The 6,587-nt window shown below is 35.7% G+C and overlaps 1 protein-coding gene across 1 annotated transcript in view; it reads left to right on the top strand.

The window, feature by feature from the left end:
• Positions 1-850: 850 nt before the first annotated feature.
• The window catches only part of gphnb (gephyrin b), a 95,809-nt gene continuing 90,072 nt past the window's right edge, over positions 851-6,587 (top strand). Inside the window, exon 1 of the mRNA XM_016242851.1 lies at positions 851-863. The gene's annotated coding sequence lies outside the window, so the exon portion shown is untranslated. The remainder of the gene's footprint in view (positions 864-6,587) is intronic.

Here is a 6,587-nt window from a genome sequence, read left to right as displayed (position 1 = left end):
TACGTACATACAGTAGAATGCAGAAGAAGACATTTCAACACACTTCAGCAATAAACAAAGACACACAAATGTTTGTCTAGAGTAATTTGTGCTTATTAGTACGGTTGAACTGAATCATCGAAGGTCAGAAGCAAAGACATTGGTTATTAGAATGGGATTAAATACATAAAGAATATTTGTGTTATTTAACATTTAATTATCTATATATTATATTGATTGATCTCTACTTAAGTATTGTCCTAATAAGACCAGTTTCATGTCAAAATTGAACTATAATTCAATTACCAATTGATTAGTTCCTATTTGTAGTAGACCTTTAATGTCCCATTTCCTTCCAGTTTTGATAATGCATTTTTAGTGTTATTTTTTTAATAATACTAACTAGTGTAAAAAAGAAAATGTCAGTGTTTTAAATAAAGATTATTGGAGTATGTTTTACAAGAAAATTCTTTACTAGTCTTTAAATAAAAAATTATATTTTTAAGCAGAAAAATCTAATTTAATTAAATATATTACTTGCAATTTCCTTGTAATTATTTGCGAAATTCTACACTAAATTATTTTCAAGTACATGCTTTTTGTTAACATTTACATATGTATCTGTCTTTGACTTATTCATCAGCAATAACGTGTTGCTTAGTCTTGTACACATGATTTCATCTCCTCTGTTTCTACTAACTTTAATTGATTTTTTAATATTGTATTATTCTCCACCTTTATTATCTGTATCCCATGCAAGTCTTGCTTTTAATTAATGATTTACCTTCCTTTTTCTCAATGGGAATTGCTGTTTTATCATTGTGTTTCAACGCCGTTTTTTCCTCATTTGTTGCTTTCTTGCCTCTCTGTTCTCTTCTGATCTGGTCTGGTGTATTCAGGGGCGGATTTAGTGATTTGGGGGCCCCAGGCAAAATACAGGAATGGGGCCCTATACAATTTCACACATTTACAACCTTGAGGTTCCTTTCACTGTTGCTCGCTGCTGCACGACCGTGTCCAATAGTTGTGTCTAATCTTCTAGATTTTTCATGTACATGTTATAAATAAAGGATTTCTTTAATGTTGTAAATCCCTTGTTCACATTTAAACAGGTTATAATAGTATTAGAGTAGATTGGACACTAGGTGGTGCGTTGGGGTAATTTATGCAATTGTCTACACAACGCAAGGCTATCTAATTCTAAACTTTAAAATATACATTTACTTTTATTTATTTTAATTGCACATTTAAATTAAACTGAAGGAAATTATAAATTTACATGCATAAGGATTATTTCAAACAGACTTGAAGTGTGCCTGTGTGGAAAGTGACTGTGCATGGCCCTTCTTGGGTCTTTCACAAAATTTAAATAAAAAAATTTAAACTAGGCCCTATATAATATGCACTGTTGCTTAGTATTAAAATTATAGCTTCAGATGCATGATATTTGTAGGGCCCTATGAAATCCGTTTTATTTTTCCCAAATTAGCCTAAGTTTTATTTTTTCCTAAATCTTTTTTTCTGGATTCAGTTTTTTTTTTCTTTTTAATTTTTCTGGATGATTATATTAAATTTTAGCAAAAAAAACATGTCTAATTAATTAAAATGATGAAACTTGTTTAATTTAACAGCAATTTAGGCCTATTAAAAATGTAACAAAATTTACATTCTTAGGGGCCAAATTGTGCGCTTTCTTTTTTTTTATTTACATTTTTCTGTATTCCATTTGAATGGTTTAATCAAAAACATATCTAATTAACTGAATTCATAAAAACAACTTAATTTATTAATTTGTATACAATAATAGGGCCCTATGAAATTTTTATTTTATTTACTTTTTTTTATTTTTTTATTCTGTGTTGTGTATTTTCATATTTCTGGTAATCAAATGAAGGCGAAAACATTAATCTATCTTTTATTCCAATGAGAATTAAACAAACCCTTTAATTTTTGTACACTCAAAATGCTCCACAACAGAAGTTTACTGTGTAACGTGCAATGTCACGGAATTCGTCAAATATTGAATGAATAAATCAAATGCAATTCAGTACACTTCAATCAAACCGCGATATGGACTAGTGTATGTGAATATTAAACGGCAAAAATACTATTTAGCTACTACAGACGACAACCGCGAGCGTTGTGCGTGCTTAAATAGCATATAGCAAATATAAGAAGCACGTTCAACGCGGACGCACAGACGGTTGTCGTGCTAATGAACACCACAGCAACCACTTGTGCGTCAGCACTGAACGCGCATCTCGCATATAAAAAGCATTTTAGGGGGCCCTTGGCTTTTGGAGGCCCAAGGCGGTCCCCTACCTTCGCCTAATGGTTAAGTCCGCCTCTGGGTGTATTCTTCGTCCCGTTTCATTCCGTCAGCATGTAAATAAATATGAGTGGTTGTATTATTAGCATCAGTTCTATTGTATCTGAGCGTAAAATCTGTAGGTTTAACGCGCCTTAAATCAATTACACGGCTGAACCAAACGGCCTGCGGTGATTTGATGTTCCATGTCATTCCTTCCTGTTTGCTCAGCGAATGCAAATAACGCTGCTGTACTGTACAAGTATGAACATTGTAACTCAAATCCGGTGGGTGTGTGTCTGAGCAGGAAAGTTTGACAGCAACTAAACGCTCGTTCTCTCTCACGCTCGTCCTACAGATGTGACACGACACCGCTGATTCATTCGGAGCAGAACGCGCGCGAGAATCAGATGTAACGGATTTGATTCTCTCTTCCTCCAGGCCCTTTTCTGTGCTGGTGGAAAATGAGACCGAAATGGATCTTTCTCAGCTCAGTATGGATCGTGTTTAACGCTAGCGACTAACAACGAGAGAGTCTGAGTAACTGTTGATGTCCATCAAAATCTCATCAGTCTCATAACTTATATTGCATATTGCATATATTTATTCATTATTAGATGTATCATCCTTTGAACATTCCATTTTACATTCCATTTGAAGCATGCGATGTCAATAATAAGGCAATTCGAATTCAGAAATTGTCATTTTAAAGCATTCTAATTGTTTTAAATGCTTCTGTTTCAGTTGATTAGTGGTTTCAAGTACTGCTATATATTTTGTCGTGCTTAAATGTATTAAAAAGCATTCTTTTGAACGTCTTTCTATAACTTTCATTAAATAAATGATGTTCAAAAGTAATTATGCTAGATTGTGTTTAAGGCTAGTAACCAGAGAGTCTGCGTAGCTGTTTATGTCCATCGGATCACAATCAGGTGGAAACACAGAAGAACAGTTAACTTTTTGCAAGGAAATGATTGGATCTGTCATAACCTATTCAGTTCAGTGTATTAAATCTACCTGCTAGAGCCCCCTGCTGGTAATACTTAACAATGCAGGAACTCAACATAATGTGCCAATGTTGTTCAGCCAAGACCAATTTGAAGAGAGAAATACAAGTGTTTTTGTCCCCTGGAAATGTTGTGTTTATATATATATATATGTGTGTGTGTGTGTGTGTGTGTATATTGTGTGTGTGTGTGTACCTGGTATTTATCACGTTATGGGGACCAAATGTCCCCACAAGGATAGTAATACTAGTAAATTTTGACCTTGTGGGAACATTTTTGAGGTCCCCGTGAGGAAACAAGCTTATAAATCATACAGAATGAGTTTTTTTTTCAAGTAAAAATGCACAAAGTTTCCTGTAAGGGGTAGGTTTAGGGGTAGGGTTGGTGTAGGGCAATAGCCGTTTGTACAGTATAAAAACCATTACGCCTATGGAATGTCCCCATAAAACATGGAGACACAACATGTTTGTGTGTGTGTGTGTGTGTGTGTGTGTGTGTGTCTGTGTGTGTGTGTGTGTGTGTGTGTGTGTAAGTATAACGCAATGTGTGTGTGTGTGTGTGTGTGTGTGTGTGTCTGTGTGTGTGTGTAAAAATAACGCAAAACAGTTTGTGTGGACAGATTATGCTCCAAAGTCCAAACTGGATTATAATGAAGAGAAAGAGGTTTTGTGAGTGGGATGTTGCGGTTTCATTAAGTCTGTGGTAAATCCATGTTTTTGAGAGGGGAATATATCCAATAACTTTTTATTCCTTTAGGAGATCAACACTGAATGCACTAGATTTGATTAAAAATATCCAGTGTCACATGATCCTTCAGAAATCATTCTAATATGCTGATTTGCTGCTCAGGAAAAAATGTCTTTCTTTCTTTCGGTAGTTAGTTAGTTGTGCTGCATATTATAATTGTGTAAACCGTGATACATTACCAATAAGCAAGCATATGAGTCAATAAGATTTCAAATAAATGCTGTTATTTTGAACTTTCTATTCATTGAAGAATTCTGAAAAACAAAATGCATCACGGTTTCCAAAAAAATATGAAGAAGCACAACTGTTTTCAACATTGATAAACATAATATTTATACAGTATATGCATAGTCAGTCACTAAGGAGTTTCTGTAAATTCTTTGCGCTTGTGCAAGTTCTGCAGAAAATTGTCAGCATCTTAGATGCAGCCTCCAGTCTGTATGCCTGGTGTACTTGATTTGCTTTATGATCAGACAGAAGTGTTATGCAAGAAAAGGTTCAGAGATGCAGAACTGAAATAATGAGGCTGGTGCTTGTCTGCTCACTTTGAACGCTCTACATACATGCTACCTATAAACAACTGCTGAAAGAATCCCACAGACTTACACTGAAGAATGGACCTGAACCATTTAGAACACATTAGAAATATCAATGCAATGTGTTAATAGCCTAGAAATCGCATAACAACCTGTTTTCTCACTGTTTCCCTCACAGTTTCTCAGTAAAGTGTTGCACTGATATCTTTGTCTTTAAACTCTATACTTCCCCAACACTTAAATGTGCTCATGAAAAATTAATCTTGACACAGGCAGAGGACATTTACTGGTGCTACTTTTGACTGGTGGTGGATGAGGAGATTCTCCTCACAATGTAAAGCGCTTTGAGTGCTTAGAAAAGTGCTATATAAATGTAATTAATTATTAATTTACTCTCTTTTTTTCCATGAGAATAAACAAGAAGAATCGCACACCACAGAAGCGTGATGTGCTGCTATAAATAGAAACATGGCTACTGCTTCAGGCTGTGATTGTATTTGCACAGGTCAGGGCTGCTATCATCTGTAGAAGGAAGGTTCAAAATCGGAGACTTCCTGTGTTTCAAAGCAAATAAATCAAAAAAATGCCAGACATAAGAAAGGTTGTGACCCGAGTCGTGATTGACACGTCATTGTTCTGAGATGATGTTCTGTGAGTCCAGGAAAGGAATCGATGGAGCTCTTCATGATTTAATGTAGAAAAGCCCACACATGCATCACTGGCATGGCATTCAGCCAGACTACAGGTAGAAGTCTGTGTGTGTGTGTGTGTGTGTGTGTGTGTGTGTGTGTGTCGTTCATACACTCATGAGAGCCAGTGATTAATTTCTACTGTAATGGACAAAAGTTTCTTGTTACTATCTCTGAAATCATTTAAACTGTATTAAGTCCTTGTGTATCTTAAAGAGGTCATCATGAGGGTCTCTGAGATATCAAATGTTTTGAGATATGGTGAATAGAATTGATCAGAAACGTTATTGATCTCTGTGGGAGGGGGAAATTGGTTAGCAAAATGGTTAACATTAGAGCAATAATACATTTATTGAATTGTACAGTCAGCATTTTTGTTTTGGACATTTGAAAAGTCTAAGGACTCTATCAAAGGTTTACTTGTTTTCTTGTTGAATATCTGGGTAAGCCGGTTCCAGGAGCCAATAATAGACAAACAATACAAACAAGCTCAAGTGTTTTATAAAGAGAGGAAAATATGAGGAAGATACTCTGTGAAACTGATGATGATATTCATTATAATATGAGTTATATGATCATTATAATATGAGTTAAAGGGGTCATAGGATGTGATTTCAATTTTTCCTTTCTCTTTGGAGTGTTACAAGCTCTTGGTGCATAAAGAAGATCTGTAAAGTTGCAAAGACTAAAGTATCAAATCCAAAGAGATATTCTTTATAAAAGTTAAGAGTCAACCACGCCTACCTAAAACGGCTCGTTCTAACACGCCCCCACATGTCTACATCACTATGTGGGAAGATTTGCATAATGCCGATCAAATGTTCACGCAAAGAAATAAGGCGTAACTTTAAATTTTTCGCTGTAGTATTGTTGCCACTGCCATGTCCTGAAGACGCTGTGTTTCATTGTGAAAGCGAAACTACTTTGTTTGGTCTTCCAAAAGAGGACGATATCCGCTTCATCATGCCTGGAGCTGATCCGTGCTGGTCACTGAGGAAATACAGTGGGGGAAAAAAGTATTTAGTCAGCCACCAATTGTGCAAGTTCTCCCACTTAAAAAGATGTGAGAGGCCTGTAATTTTCATCATAGGTATGCCTCAACTATGAGAGACAAAATGAGAAAAAAAATCCAGAAAATCACATTGTAGGATTTTTAAAGAATTTATTTGCAAATTAGGACGAAGCGGAGTCCAGCCCGGGGTCGTCACATGTGGTTGCCGCAAGCCCACCGGGCTCCGCTCACTCTAGCCCACCGTGTGTGACGCTGTGTTTCTAAAGAAATCAGTGGTTAAGTTGTATTTACAACACTGTTCCAGAACAC

The sequence above is a fragment of the Sinocyclocheilus grahami genome, unplaced genomic scaffold (assembly GCF_001515645.1).
Source record: "Sinocyclocheilus grahami isolate Dianchi unplaced genomic scaffold, SAMN03320097.WGS_v1.1 scaffold674.1, whole genome shotgun sequence".
Lineage (NCBI taxonomy): Eukaryota > Metazoa > Chordata > Actinopteri > Cypriniformes > Cyprinidae > Sinocyclocheilus > Sinocyclocheilus grahami.
The sequence above is the reverse complement of the archived record's forward strand: the minus strand, read 5'-3'. Positions and strand labels throughout refer to the sequence as shown.